The sequence below is a fragment of the Petromyzon marinus genome, unplaced genomic scaffold, assembly GCF_048934315.1.
Source record: "Petromyzon marinus isolate PM22_M1 ecotype Great Lakes invasive population unplaced genomic scaffold, UKy_Petmar_22M1.pri1.0 PM_Scaffold_9, whole genome shotgun sequence".
Lineage (NCBI taxonomy): Eukaryota > Metazoa > Chordata > Hyperoartia > Petromyzontiformes > Petromyzontidae > Petromyzon > Petromyzon marinus.
In genome coordinates this window covers 2,325,096-2,341,621 of record NW_027423699.1, presented here as the reverse complement: position 1 = coordinate 2,341,621, position 16,526 = coordinate 2,325,096, and positions in this window count along the sequence as shown.

The window sequence follows — 16,526 nt, the reverse complement described above, 5'->3', positions numbered from 1 at the left end:
CCCACAGGACTAAGTGTTAATCAGTGAGACTCCCATATGGTTCAGTGTTAATCAGTGAGACTCCCACAGGGTTCAGTCTTAATCAGTGAGACTCCCACAGGGTTCAGTGTTAATCAATGAGACTCCCACAGGGTTCAGTGTTAATCAGTGAGACTCCCATAGGGCTAAGTGTTAATCAGTGAGACTCCCACAGGGTTCAGTGTTAATCAGTGACACTCCCACAGGGTTCAGTGTTAATCAGTGAGACTCCCACAGGGTTCAGTCTTAATCAGTGAGACTCCCACAGGGTTCAGTGTTAATCAGTGAGACTCCCACAGGGATCATTGTTAATCAGTGAGACTCCCATAGAGTTCAGTGTTAATCAGTGAGACTCCCATAGGGTTCAGTCTTAATCAGTGAGACTCCCACAGGGTTCAGTGTTAATCAGTGAGACCCCCATAGAGTTCAGTGTTAATCAGTGAGACTCCCACAGGGTTCAGTGTTAATCAGTGAGACTCCCATAGGGTTCAGTGTTAATCAGTGAGACTCCCATAGGGTTCAGTATTATTCATTGAGACTCCCATAGGGTTCATGTGTTAATCAGTGAGACTCCCACAAGGTTCAGTGTTAATCAGTGAGACTCCCACAGGGCTAAGTGTTCATCAGTGAGACTCCCATAGGGTTCAGTGTTAATCAGTGAGACTCCCACAGGGTTCAGTATTAATCAGTGAGACTCCCACAGGGTTCAGTGTTAATCAGTGAGACTCCCACAGGGTTCATGTGTTAATCAGTGAGACTCCCATAGGGTTCAGTGTTAATCAGTGAGACTCCCACAGGGTTCAGTGTTAATCAGTGAGACTCCCACAGGGTTCAGTGTTAATCAGTGAGACTCCCACAGGGTTCAGTGTTAATCATTGAGACTCCCACAGGGTTAATTGTTAATCAGTGAGACTCCCATAGGGTTCAGTGTTAATCAGTGAGACTCCCACAGGGTTCAGTGTTAATCAGTGAGACTCCCACAGGGTTCATGTGTTAATCAGTGAGACTCCCATAGGGTTCAGTGTTAATCAGTGAGACTCCCACAGGGTTCAGTGTTAGTCAGTGAGACTCCCACAGGGTTCAGTCTTAATCAGTGAGACTCCCATAGGGTTCAGTATTAATCAGTGAGACTCCCATAGGGTTCATGTGTTAATCAGTGAGACTCCCACAGGGTTCAGTGTTAACCAGTGAGACTCCCATAGGGTTCAGTGTTAATCAGTGAGACTCCCACAGGGTTCAGTCTTAATCAGTGAGACTCCCACAGGGTTCAGTGTTAATCAGTGAGACTCCCACAGGGTTCAGTGTTAATCAGTGAGACTCCCACAGGGTTCAGTGTTAATCAGTGACACACTCCCACAGGGATAAGTGTTAATCAGTGAGACTCCCATAGGGTTCAGTGTTAATCAGTGAGACTCCCACAGGGATCATTGTTAATCAGTGAGACTCCCATAGAGTTCAGTGTTAATCAGTGAGACTCCCATAGGGTTCAGTCTTAATCAGTGAGACTCCCACAGGGTTCAGTGTTAATCAGTGAGACCCCCATAGAGTTCAGTGTTAATCAGTGAGACTCCCACAGGGTTCAGTGTTAATCAGTGAGACTCCCATAGGGTTCAGTGTTAATCAGTGAGACTCCCATAGGGTTCAGTATTATTCATTGAGACTCCCATAGGGTTCATGTGTTAATCAGTGAGACTCCCACAAGGTTCAGTGTTAATCAGTGAGACTCCCACAGGGCTAAGTGTTCATCAATGAGACTCCCATAGGGTTCAGTGTTAATCAGTGAGACTCCCACAGGGTTCAGTGTTACTCGGTGAGACTCCCACAGGGTTCAGTGTTAATCAGTGAGACTCCCACAGGGTTCAGTCTTAATCAGTGAGACTCCCATAGGGTTCAGTATTAATCAGTGAGACTCCCATAGGGTTCATGTGTTAATCAGTGAGACTCCCACAGGGTTCAGTGTTAATCAGTGACACTCCCACAGGACTAAGTGTTAATCAGTGAGACTCCCATATGGTTCAGTGTTAATCAGTGAGACTCCCACAGGGTTCAGTCTTAATCAGTGAGACTCCCACAGGGTTCAGTGTTAATCAGTGAGACTCCCACAGGGTTCAGTGTTAATTAGTGAGACTCCCATAGGGATAAGTGTTAATCAGTGAGACTCCCACAGGGTTCAGTGTTAATCAGTGACACTCCCACAGGGTTCAGTGTTAATCAGTGAGACTCCCACAGGGTTCAGTCTTAATCAGTGAGACTCCCACAGGGTTCAGTGTTAATCAGTGAGACTCCCACAGGGTTCAGTGTTAATCAGTGAGACTCCCACAGGGTTCAGTGTTAATCAGTGAGACTCCCACAGGGTTCATGTGTTAATCAGTGAGACTCCCATAGGGTTCAGTGTTAATCAGTGAGACTCCCACAGGGTTCAGTCTTAATCAGTGAGACTCCCATAGGGTTCAGTGTTAATCAGTGAGACTCCCACAGGGTTCAGTGTTACTCGGTGAGACTCCCACAGGGTTCAGTGTTAATCAGTGAGACTCCCACAGGGTTCAGTCTTAATCAGTGAGACTCCCATAGGGTTCAATATTAATCAGTGAGTCTCCCATAGGGTTCATGTGTTAATCAGTGAGACTCCCACAGGGTTCAGTGTTAATCAGTGACACTCCCACAGGACTAAGTGTTAATCAGTGAGACTCCCATATGGTTCATTGTTAATCAGTGAGACTCCCACAGGGTTCAGTCTTAATCAGTGAGACTCCCACAGGGTTCAGTGTTAATCAGTGAGACTCCCACAGGGTTCAGTGTTAATCAGTGAGACTCCCATAGGGCTAAGTGTTAATCAGTGAGACTCCCACAGGGTTCAGTGTTAATCAGTGACACTCCCACAGGGTTCAGTGTTAATCAGTGAGACTCCCACAGGGTTCAGTCTTAATCAGTGAGACTCCCACAGGGTTCAGTGTTAATCAGTGAGACTCCCACAGGGTTCAGTGTTAATCAGTGAGACTCCCACAGGGTTCAGTGTTAATCAGTGACACTCCCACAGGGCTAAGTGTTAATCAGTGAGACTCCAATAGGGTTCAGTGTTAATCAGTGAGACTCCCACAGGGTTCAGTCTTAATCAGTGAGACTCCCATAGGGTTCAGTGTTAATCAGTGAGACTCCCACAGGGTTCAGTGTTACTCGGTGAGACTCCCACAGGGTTCAGTGTTAATCAGTGAGACTCCCACAGGGTTCAGTCTTAATCAGTGAGACTCCCATAGGGTTCAGTATTAATCAGTGAGACTCCCATAGGGTTCATGTGTTAATCAGTGAGACTCCGACAGGGTTCAGTGTTAATCAGTGACACTCCCACAGGACTAAGTGTTAATCAGTGAGACACCCATATGGTTCAGTGTTAATCAGTGAGACTCCCACAGGGTTCAGTCTTAATCAGTGAGACTCCCACAGGGTTCAGTGTTAATCAGTGAGACTCCCACAGGGTTCAGTGTTAATCAGTGAGACTCCCATAGGGCTAAGTGTTAATCAGTGAGACTCCCACAGGGTTCAGTGTTAATCAGTGACACTCCCACAGGGTTCAGTGTTAATCAGTGAGACTCCCACAGGGTTCAGTCTTAATCAGTGAGACTCCCACAGGGTTCAGTGTTAATCAGTGAGACTCCCACAGGGTTCAGTGTTAATCAGTGAGACTCCCACAGGGTTCAGTGTTAATCAGTGACACTCCCACAGGGCTAAGTGTTAATCAGTGAGACTCCAATAGGGTTCAGTGTTAATCAGTGAGACTCCCACAGGGTTCATTGTTAATCAGTGAGACTCCCATAGAGTTCAATGTTAATCAGTGAGACTCCCATAGGGTTCAGTCTTAATCAGTGAGACTCCCACAGGGTTCAGTGTTAATCAGTGAGACCCCCATAGAGTTCAGTGTTAATCAGTGAGACTCCCACAGGGTTCAGTGTTAATCAGTGAGACTCCCATAGGGTTCAGTGTTAATCAGTGAGACTCCCATAGGGTTCAGTATTATTCAGTGAGACTCCCATAGGGTTCATGTGTTAATCAGTGAGACTCCCACAGGGTTCAGTGTTAATCAGTGAGACTCCCACAGGGCTAAGTGTTCATCAGTGAGACTCCCATAGGGTTCAGTGTTAATCAGTGAGACTCCCACAGGGTTCAGTGTTACTCGGTAAGACTCCCACAGGGTTCAGTGTTAATCAGTGAGACTCCCACAGGGTTCAGTCTTAATCAGTGAGACTCCCATAGGGTTCAGTATTAATCAGTGAGACTCCCATAGGGTTCAGTATTAATCAGTGAGACTCCCATAGGGTTCATGTGTTAATCAGTGAGACTCCCACAGGGTTCAGTGTTAATCAGTGACACTCCCACAGGACTAAGTGTTAATCAGTGAGACTCCCATATGGTTCAGTGTTAATCAGTGAGACTCCCACAGGGTTCAGTCTTAATCAGTGAGACTCCCACAGGGTTCAGTGTTAATCAGTGAGACTCCCACAGGGTTCAGTGTTAATCAGTGAGACTCCCATAGGGCTAAGTGTTAATCAGTGAGACTCCCACAGCGTTCAGTGTTAATCAGTGACACTCCCACAGGGTTCAGTGTTAATCAGTGAGACTCCCACAGGGTTCAGTCTTAATCAGTGAGACTCCCACAGGCTTCAGTGTTCATCAGTGAGACTCCCACAGGGTTCAGTGTTAATCAGTGAGACTCCCACAGGGTTCAGTGTTAATCAGTAACACTCCCACAGGGCTAAGTGTTAATCAGTGAGACTCCAATAGGGTTCAGTGTTAATCAGTGAGACTCCCACAGGGTTCAGTCTTAATCAGTGAGACTCCCATAGGGTTCAGTGTTAATCAGTGAGACTCCCACAGGGTTCAGTGTTACTCGGTGAGACTCCCACAGGGTTCAGTGTTAATCAGTGAGACTCCCACAGGGTTCAGTCTTAATCAGTGAGACTCCCATAGGGTTCAGTATTAATCAGTGAGACTCCCATAGGGTTCATGTGTTAATCAGTGAGACTCCGACAGGGTTCAGTGTTAATCAGTGACACTCCCACAGGACTAAGTGTTAATCAGTGAGACTCCCATATGGTTCAGTGTTAATCAGTGAGACTCCCACAGGGTTCAGTCTTAATCAGTGAGACTCCCACAGGGTTCAGTGTTAATCAGTGAGACTCCCACAGGGTTCAGTGTTAATCAGTGAGACTCCCATAGGGCTAAGTGTTAATCAGTGAGACTCCCACAGGGTTCAGTGTTAATCAGTGACACTCCCACAGGGTTCAGTGTTAATCAGTGAGACTCCCACAGGGTTCAGTCTTAATCAGTGAGACTCCCACAGGGTTCAGTGTTAATCAGTGAGACTTCCACAGGGTTCAGTGTTAATCAGTGAGACTCCCACAGGGTTCAGTGTTAATCAGTGACACTCCCACAGGGCTAAGTGTTAATCAGTGAGACTCCAATAGGGTTCAGTGTTAATCAGTGAGACTCCCACAGGGTTCATTGTTAATCAGTGAGACTCCCATAGAGTTCAATGTTAATCAGTGAGACTCCCATAGGGTTCAGTCTTAATCAGTGAGACTCCCACAGGGTTCAGTGTTAATCAGTGAGACCCCCATAGAGTTCAGTGTTAATCAGTGAGACTCCCACAGGGTTCAGTGTTAATCAGTGAGACTCCCATAGGGTTCAGTGTTAATCAGTGAGACTCCCATAGGGTTCAGTGTTAATCAGTGACACTCCCACAGGGTTCAGTGTTAATCAGTGAGACTCCCACAGGGTTCAGTGTTAATCAGTGAGACTCCCACAGGGTTCAGTGTTAATCAGTGAGACTCCCATAGGGTTCAGTGTTAATCAGTGAGACTCCCATAGGGTTCAGTATTATTCAGTGAGACTCCCATAGGGTTCATGTGTTAATCAGTGAGACTCCCACAGGGTTCAGTGTTAATCAGTGAGACTCCCACAGGGCTACGTGTTCATCAGTGAGACTCCCATAGGGTTCAGTGTTAATCAGTGAGACTCCCACATGGTTCAGTGTTACTCGGTGAGACTCCCACAGGGTTCAGTGTTAATCAGTGAGACTCCCACAGGGTTCAGTCTTAATCAGTGAGACTCCCATAGGGTTCAGTATTAATCAGTGAGACTCCCATAGGGTTCAGTATTAATCAGTGAGACTCCCATAGGGTTCATGTGTTAATCAGTGAGACTCCCACAGGGTTCAGTGTTAATCAGTGACACTCCCACAGGACTAAGTGTTAATCAGTGAGACTCCCATATGGTTCAGTGTTAATCAGTGAGACTCCCACAGGGTTCAGTCTTAATCAGTGAGACTCCCACAGGGTTCAGTGTTAATCAGTGAGACTCCCACAGGGTTCAGTGTTAATCAGTGAGACTCCCATAGGGCTAAGTGTTAATCAGTGAGACTCCCACAGGGTTCAGTGTTAATCAGTGACACTCCCACAGGGTTCAGTGTTAATCAGTGAGACTCCCACAGGGTTCAGTCTTAATCAGTGAGACTCCCACAGGGTTCAGTGTTAATCAGTGAGACTCCCACAGGGTTCAGTGTTAATAAGTGAGACTCCCACAGGGTTCAGTGTTAATCAGTGATACTCCCACAGGGCTAAGTGTTAATCAGTGAGACTCCAATAGGGTTCAGTGTTAATCAGTGAGACTCCCACAGGGTTCATTGTTAATCAGTGAGACTCCCATAGAGTTCAGTGTTAATCAGTGAGACTCCCATAGGGTTCAGTCTTAATCAGTGAGACTCCCACAGGGTTCAGTGTTAATCAGTGAGACCCCCATAGAGTTCAGTGTTAATCAGTGAGACTCCCACAGGGTTCAGTGTCGATCAGTGAGACTCCCATAGGGTTCAGTGTTAATCAGTGAGACTCCCATAGGGTTCAGTATTATTCAGTGAGACTCTTATAGGGTTCATGTGTTAATCAGTGAGACTCCCACAGGGTTCAGTGTTAATCAGTGAGACTCCCACAGGGCTAAGTGTTCATCAGTGAGACTCCCATAGGGTTCAGTGTTAATCAGTGAGACTCCCACAGGGTTCAGTATTAATCAGTGAGACTCCCACAGGGTTCAGTGTTAATCAGTGAGACTCCCACAGGGTTCATGTGTTAATCAGTGAGACTCCCATAGGGTTCAGTGTTAATCAGTGAGACTCCCACAGGGTTCAGTGTTAATCAGTGAGACTCCCACAGGGTTCAGTGTTAATCAGTGAGACTCCCACAGGGTTCAGTGTTAATCATTGAGACTCCCACAGGGTTAATTGTTAATCAGTGAGACTCCCATAGGGTTCAGTGTTAATCAGTGAGACTCCCATAGGGTTCAGTATTAATCAGTGAGACCCCCATAGAGTTCAGTGTTAATCAGTGAGACTCCCACAGGGTTCAGTGTTAATCAGTGAGACTCCCACAGGGTTCAGTGTCAATCATTGAGACTCCCACAGGGTTAATTGTTAATCAGTGAGACTCCCATAGGGTTCAGTGTTAATCAGTGAGACTCCCACAGGGTTCAGTGTTAATCAGTGAGACTCCCACAGGGTTCATGTGTTAATCAGTGAGACTCCCATAGGGTTCAGTGTTAATCAGTGAGACTCCCACAGGGGTCAGTGTTAATCAGTGAGACCCCCATAGAGTTCAGTGCTAATCAGTGAGACTCCCACAGGGTTCAGTGTTAATCAGTGAGACTCCCATAGGGTTCAGTATTAATCAGTGAGACCCCCATAGAGTTCAGTGTTAATCAGTGAGACTCCCACAGGGTTCAGTGTTAATCAGTGAAACTCCCATAGGGTTCAGTGTTAATCAGTGCGACTCCCATAGGGTTCAGTATTATTCAGTGAGACTCCCATAGGGTTCATGTGTTAATCAGTGAGACTCCCATAGGGTTCATGTGTTAATCAGTGAGACTCCCACAGGGTTCAGTGTTAATCAGTGACACTCCCACAGGGCTAAGTGTTAATCAGTGAGACTCCCATATGGTTCAGTGTTAATCAGTGAGACTCCCACAGGGTTCAGTCTTAATCAGTGAGACTCCCACAGGGTTCAGTGTTAATCAGTGAGACTCCCACAGGGTTCAGTATTAATCAGTGAGACTCCCATAGGGTGCATGTGTTAATCAGTGAGACTCCCACAGGGCTAAGTGTTAATCAGTGAGACTCCCATAGGGTTCAGTGTTAATCAGTGAGACTCCCACAGGGTTCACTGTTAATCAGTGAGACTCCCACAGGGTTCAGTCTTAATCAGTGAGACTCCCATAGGGTTCATGTGTTAATCAGTGAGACTCCCACAGGGTTCAGTGTTAACCAGTGAGACTCCCATAGGGTTCAGTGTTAATCAGTGAGACTCCCACAGGGTTCAGTCTTAATCAGTGAGACTCCCACAGGGTTCAGTGTTAATCAGTGAGACTCCCACAGGGTTCAGTGTTAATCAGTGAGACTCCCACAGGGTTCAGTGTTAATCAGTGACACACTCCCACAGGGCTAAGTGTTAATCAGTGAGACTCCCATAGGGTTCAGTGTTAAATCAGTGAGACTCCCACAGGGATCATTGTTAATCAGTGATACTCCCATAGAGTTCAGTGTTAATCAGTGAGACTCCCATAGGGTTCAGTCTTAATCAGTGAGACTCCCACAGGGTTCAGTGTTAATCAGTGAGACCCCCATAGAGTTCAGTGTTAATCAGTGAGACTCCCACAGGGTTCAGTGTTAATCAGTGAGACTCCCATAGGGTTCAGTGTTAATCAGTGAGACTCCCATAGGGTTCAGTATTATTCATTGAGACTCCCATAGGGTGCATGTGTTAATCAGTGAGACTCCCACAGGGCTAAGTGTTCATCAGTGAGACTCCCATAGGGTTCAGTGTTAATCAGTGAGACTCCCACAGGGTTCAGTGTTACTCGGTGAGACTCCCACAGGGTTCAGTGTTAATCAGTGAGACTCCCACAGGGTTCAGTCTTAATCAGTGAGACTCCCATAGGGTTCAGTATTAATCAGTGAGACTCCCATAGGGTTCATGTGTTAATCAGTGAGACTCCCACAGGGTTCAGTGTTAATCAGTGACACTCCCACAGGACTAAGTGTTAATCAGTGAGACTCCCATATGGTTCAGTGTTAATCAGTGAGACTCCCACAGGGTTCAGTCTTAATCAGTGAGACTCCCACAGGGTTCAGTGTTAATCAGTGAGACTCCCACAGGGTTCTGTGTTAATCAGTGAGACTCCCACAGGGTTCAGTCTTAATCAGTGAGACTCCCATAGGGTTCAGTATTAATCAGTGAGACTCCCATAGGGTTCATGTGTTAATCAGTGAGACTCCCACAGGGTTCAGTGTTAACCAGTGAGACTCCCATAGGGTTCAGTGTTAATCAGTGAGACTCCCACAGGGTTCAGTCTTAATCAGTGAGACTCCCACAGGGTTCAGTGTTAATCAGTGAGACTCCCACAGGGTTCAGTGTTAATCAGTGAGACTCCCACAGGGTTCAGTGTTAATCAGTGACACACTCCCACAGGACTAAGTGTTAATCAGTGAGACTCCCATATGGTTCAGTGTTAATCAGTGAGACTCCCACAGGGTTCAGTCTTAATCAGTGAGACTCCCACAGGGTTCAGTGTTAATCAGTGATACTCCCACAGGGTTCTGTGTTAATCAGTGAGACTCCCACAGGGTTCAGTCTTAATCAGTGAGACTCCCATAGGGTTCAGTATTAATCAGTGAGACTCCCATAGGGTTCATGTGTTAATCAGTGAGACTCCCACAGGGTTCAGTGTTAACCAGTGAGACTCCCATAGGGTTCAGTGTTAATCAGTGAGACTCCCACAGGGTTCAGTCTTAATCAGTGAGACTCCCACAGGGTTCAGTGTTAATCAGTGAGACTCCAATAGGGTTCAGTCTTAATCAGTGAGACTCCCACAGGGATCATTGTTAATCAGTGAGACTCCCATAGAGTTCAGTGTTAATCAGTGAGACTCCCATAGGGTTCAGTGTTAATCAGTGAGACTCCCATAGGGTTCAGTATTATTCATTGAGACTCCCATAGGGTTCATGTGTTAATCAGTGAGACTCCCACAAGGTTCAGTGTTAATCAGTGAGACTCCCACAGGGCTAAGTGTTCATCAGTGAGACTCCCATAGGGTTCAGTGTTAATCAGTGAGACTCCCACAGGGTTCAGTGTTACTCGGTGAGACTCCCACAGGGTTCAGTGTTAATCAGTGAGACTCCCACAGGGTTCAGTCTTAATCAGTGAGACTCCCATAGGGTTCAGTATTAATCAGTGAGACTCCCATAGGGTTCATGTGTTAATCAGTGAGACTCCCACAGGGTTCAGTGTTAATCAGTGACACTCCCACAGGACTAAGTGTTAATCAGTGAGACTCCCATATGGTTCAGTGTTAATCAGTGAGACTCCCACAGGGTTCAGTCTTAATCAGTGAGACTCCCACAGGGTTCAGTGTTAATCAGTGAGACTCCCACAGGGTTCAGTGTTAATCAGTGAGACTCCCATAGGGCTAAGTGTTAATCAGTGAGACTCCCACAGGGTTCAGTGTTAATCAGTGACACTCCCACAGGGTTCAGTGTTAATCAGTGAGACTCCCACAGGGTTCAGTCTTAATCAGTGAGACTCCCACAGGGTTCAGTGTTAATCAGTGAGACTCCCACAGGGTTCAGTGTTAATCAGTGAGACTCCCACAGGGTTCAGTGTTAATCAGTGAGACTCCCACAGGGCTAAGTGTTCATCAGTGAGACTCCCATAGGGTTCAGTGTTAATCAGTGAGACTCCCACAGGGTTCAGTATTAATCAGTGAGACTCCCACAGGGTTCAGTGTTAATCAGTGAGACTCCCACAGGGTTCATGTGTTAATCAGTGAGACTCCCATAGGGTTCAGTGTTAATCAGTGAGACTCCCACAGGGTTCAGTGTTAATCAGTGAGACTCCCACAGGGTTCAGTGTTAATCAGTGAGACTCCCACAGGGTTCAGTGTTAATCATTGAGACTCCCACAGGGTTAATTGTTAATCAGTGAGACTCCCATAGGGTTCAGTGTTAATCAGTGAGACTCCCACAGGGTTCAGTGTTAATCAGTAAGACTCCCACAGGGTTCATGTGTTAATCAGTGAGACTCCCATAGGGTTCAGTGTTAATCAGTGAGACTCCCACAGGGTTCAGTGTTAATCAGTGAGACTCCCACAGGGTTCAGTCTTAATCAGTGAGACTCCCATAGGGTTCAGTATTAATCAGTGAGACTCCCATAGGGTTCATGTGTTAATCAGTGAGACTCCCACAGGGTTCAGTGTTAACCAGTGAGACTCCCATAGGGTTCAGTGTTAATCAGTGAGACTCCCACAGGGTTCAGTCTTAATCAGTGAGACTCCCACAGGGTTCAGTGTTAATCAGTGAGACTCCCACAGGGTTCATTGTTAATCAGTGAGACTCCCACAGGGTTCAGTGTTAATCAGTGACACACTCCCACAGGGATAAGTGTTAATCAGTGAGACTCCCATAGGGTTCAGTGTTAATCAGTGAGACTCCCACAGGGATCATTGTTAATCAGTGAGACTCCCATAGAGTTCAGTGTTAATCAGTGAGACTCCCATAGGGTTCAGTCTTAATCAGTGAGACTCCCACAGGGTTCAGTGTTAATCAGTGAGACCCCCATAGAGTTCAGTGTTAATCAGTGAGACTCCCACAGGGTTCAGTGTTAATCAGTGAGACTCCCATAGGGTTCAGTGTTAATCAGTGAGACTCCCATAGGGTTCAGTATTATTCATTGAGACTCCCATAGGGTTCATGTGTTAATCAGTGAGACTCCCACAAGGTTCAGTGTTAATCAGTGAGACTCCCACAGGGTTCAGTGTTAATCAGTGACACTCCCACAGGGTTCAGTGTTAATCAGTGAGACTCCCACAGGGTTCAGTCTTAATCAGTGAGACTCCCATAGGGTTCAGTGTTAATCAGTGAGACTCCCACAGGGTTCAGTGTTACTCGGTGAGACTCCCACAGGGTTCAGTGTTAATCAGTGAGACTCCCACAGGGTTCAGTCTTAATCAGTGAGACTCCCATAGGGTTCAGTATTAATCAGTGAGACTCCCATAGGGTTCATGTGTTAATCAGTGAGACTCCCACAGGGTTCAGTGTTAATCAGTGACACTCCCACAGGACTAAGTGTTAATCAGTGAGACTCCCATATGGTTCAGTGTTAATCAGTGAGACTCCCACAGGGTTCAGTCTTAATCAGTGAGACTCCCACAGGGTTCAGTGTTAATCAGTGAGACTCCCACAGGGTTCAGTGTTAATCAGTGAGACTCCCATAGGGCTAAGTGTTAATCAGTGAGACTCCCACAGGGTTCAGTGTTAATCAGTGACACTCCCACAGGGTTCAGTGTTAATCAGTGAGACTCCCACAGGGTTCAGTCTTAATCAGTGAGACTCCCACAGGGTTCAGTGTTAATCAGTGAGACTCCCACAGGGTTCAGTGTTAATCAGTGAGACTCCCACAGGGTTCAGTGTTAATCAGTGAGACTCCCACAGGGTTCATGTGTTAATCAGTGAGACTCCCATAGGGTTCAGTGTTAATCAGTGAGACTCCCACAGGGTTCAGTCTTAATCAGTGAGACTCCCATAGGGTTCAGTATTAATCAGTGAGACTCCCATAGGGTTCATGTGTTAATCAGTGAGACTCCCACAGGGTTCAGTGTTAATCAGTGACACTCCCACAGGACTAAGTGTTAATCAGTGAGACTCCCATATGGTTCAGTGTTAATCAGTGAGACTCCCACAGGGTTAAGTCTTAATCAGTGAGACTCCCACAGGGTTCAGTCTTAATCAGTGAGACTCCCACAGGGTTCAGTGTTAATCAGTGAGACTCCCACAGGGTTCAGTGTTAATCAGTGAGACTCCGACAGGGTTCAGTGTTAATCAGTGACACTCCCACAGGACTAAGTGTTAATCAGTGAGACTCCCATATGGTTCAGTGTTAATCAGTGAGACTCCCACAGGGTTCAGTCTTAATCAGTGAGACTCCCACAGCGTTCAGTGTTAATCAGTGAGACTCCCACAGGGTTCAGTGTTAATCAGTGAGACTCCCATAGGGCTAAGTGTTAATCAGTGAGACTCCCACAGGGTTCAGTGTTAATCAGTGACACTCCCACAGGGTTCAGTGTTAATCAGTGAGACTCCCACAGGGTTCAGTCTTAATCAGTGAGACTCCCACAGGGTTCATTGTTAATCAGTGAGACTCCCACAGGGTTCAGTGTTAATCAGTGAGACTCCCACAGGGTTCAGTGTTAATCAGTGACACTCCCACAGGGCTAAGTGTTAATCAGTGAGACTCCAATAGGGTTCAGTGTTAATCAGTGAGACTCCCACAGGGTTCATTGTTAATCAGTGAGACTCCCATAGAGTTCAATGTTAATCAGTGAGACTCCCATAGGGTTCAGTCTTAATCAGTGAGACTCCCACAGGGTTCAGTGTTACTCGGTGAGACTCCCACAGGGTTCAGTGTTAATCAGTGAGACTCCCACAGGGTTCAGTGTTAATCAGTGAGACTCCCATAGGGTTCAGTGTTAATCAGTGAGACTCCCACAGGGTTCAGTGTTAATCAGTAAGACTCCCACAGGGTTCATGTGTTAATCAGTGAGACTCCCATAGGGTTCAGTGTTAATCAGTGAGACTCCCACAGGGTTCAGTGTTAATCAGTGAGACTCCCACAGGGTTCAGTCTTAATCAGTGAGACTCCCATAGGGTTCAGTATTAATCAGTGAGACTCCCATAGGGTTCATGTGTTAATCAGTGAGACTCCCACAGGGTTCAGTGTTAACCAGTGAGACTCCCATAGGGTTCAGTGTTAATCAGTGAGACTCCCACAGGGTTCAGTCTTAATCAGTGAGACTCCCACAGGGTTCAGTGTTAATCAGTGAGACTCCCACAGGGTTCATTGTTAATCAGTGAGACTCCCACAGGGTTCAGTGTTAATCAGTGACACACTCCCACAGGGATAAGTGTTAATCAGTGAGACTCCCATAGGGTTCAGTGTTAATCAGTGAGACTCCCACAGGGATCATTGTTAATCAGTGAGACTCCCATAGAGTTCAGTGTTAATCAGTGAGACTCCCATAGGGTTCAGTCTTAATCAGTGAGACTCCCACAGGGTTCAGTGTTAATCAGTGAGACCCCCATAGAGTTCAGTGTTAATCAGTGAGACTCCCACAGGGTTCAGTGTTAATCAGTGAGACTCCCATAGGGTTCAGTGTTAATCAGTGAGACTCCCATAGGGTTCAGTATTATTCATTGAGACTCCCATAGGGTTCATGTGTTAATCAGTGAGACTCCCACAAGGTTCAGTGTTAATCAGTGAGACTCCCACAGGGTTCAGTGTTAATCAGTGACACTCCCACAGGGTTCAGTGTTAATCAGTGAGACTCCCACAGGGTTCAGTCTTAATCAGTGAGACTCCCATAGGGTTCAGTGTTAATCAGTGAGACTCCCACAGGGTTCAGTGTTACTCGGTGAGACTCCCACAGGGTTCAGTGTTAATCAGTGAGACTCCCACAGGGTTCAGTCTTAATCAGTGAGACTCCCATAGGGTTCAGTATTAATCAGTGAGACTCCCATAGGGTTCATGTGTTAATCAGTGAGACTCCCACAGGGTTCAGTGTTAATCAGTGACACTCCCACAGGACTAAGTGTTAATCAGTGAGACTCCCATATGGTTCAGTGTTAATCAGTGAGACTCCCACAGGGTTCAGTCTTAATCAGTGAGACTCCCACAGGGTTCAGTGTTAATCAGTGAGACTCCCACAGGGTTCAGTGTTAATCAGTGAGACTCCCATAGGGCTAAGTGTTAATCAGTGAGACTCCCACAGGGTTCAGTGTTAATCAGTGACACTCCCACAGGGTTCAGTGTTAATCAGTGAGACTCCCACAGGGTTCAGTCTTAATCAGTGAGACTCCCACAGGGTTCAGTGTTAATCAGTGAGACTCCCACAGGGTTCAGTGTTAATCAGTGAGACTCCCACAGGGTTCAGTGTTAATCAGTGAGACTCCCACAGGGTTCATGTGTTAATCAGTGAGACTCCCATAGGGTTCAGTGTTAATCAGTGAGACTCCCACAGGGTTCAGTCTTAATCAGTGAGACTCCCATAGGGTTCAGTATTAATCAGTGAGACTCCCATAGGGTTCATGTGTTAATCAGTGAGACTCCCACAGGGTTCAGTGTTAATCAGTGACACTCCCACAGGACTAAGTGTTAATCAGTGAGACTCCCATATGGTTCAGTGTTAATCAGTGAGACTCCCACAGGGTTAAGTCTTAATCAGTGAGACTCCCACAGGGTTCAGTCTTAATCAGTGAGACTCCCACAGGGTTCAGTGTTAATCAGTGAGACTCCCACAGGGTTCAGTGTTAATCAGTGAGACTCCGACAGGGTTCAGTGTTAATCAGTGACACTCCCACAGGACTAAGTGTTAATCAGTGAGACTCCCATATGGTTCAGTGTTAATCAGTGAGACTCCCACAGGGTTCAGTCTTAATCAGTGAGACTCCCACAGCGTTCAGTGTTAATCAGTGAGACTCCCACAGGGTTCAGTGTTAATCAGTGAGACTCCCATAGGGCTAAGTGTTAATCAGTGAGACTCCCACAGGGTTCAGTGTTAATCAGTGACACTCCCACAGGGTTCAGTGTTAATCAGTGAGACTCCCACAGGGTTCAGTCTTAATCAGTGAGACTCCCACAGGGTTCATTGTTAATCAGTGAGACTCCCACAGGGTTCAGTGTTAATCAGTGAGACTCCCACAGGGTTCAGTGTTAATCAGTGACACTCCCACAGGGCTAAGTGTTAATCAGTGAGACTCCAATAGGGTTCAGTGTTAATCAGTGAGACTCCCACAGGGTTCATTGTTAATCAGTGAGACTCCCATAGAGTTCAATGTTAATCAGTGAGACTCCCATAGGGTTCAGTCTTAATCAGTGAGACTCCCACAGGGTTCAGTGTTACTCGGTGAGACTCCCACAGGGTTCAGTGTTAATCAGTGAGACTCCCACAGGGTTCAGTGTTAATCAGTGAGACTCCCATAGGGTTCAGTGTTAATCAGTGAGACTCCCATAGGGTTCAGTATTATTCAGTGAGACTCCCATAGGGTTCATGTGTTAATCAGTGAGACTCCCACAGGGTTCAGTGTTAATCAGTGAGACTCCCACAGGGCTAAGTGTTCATCAGTGAGACTCCCATAGGGTTCAGTGTTAATCAGTGAGACTCCCACAGGGTTCAGTGTTACTCGGTGAGACTCCCACAGGGTTCAGTGTTAATCAGTGAGACTCCCACAGGGTTCAGTCTTAATCAGTGAGACTCCCATAGGGTTCAGTATTAATCAGTGAGACTCCCATAGGGTTCAGTATTAATCAGTGAGACTCCCATAGGGTTCATGTGTTAATCAGTGAGACTCCCACAGGGTTCAGTGTTAATCAGTGACACTCCCACAGGACTAAGTGTTAATCAGTGAGACTCCCATATGGTTC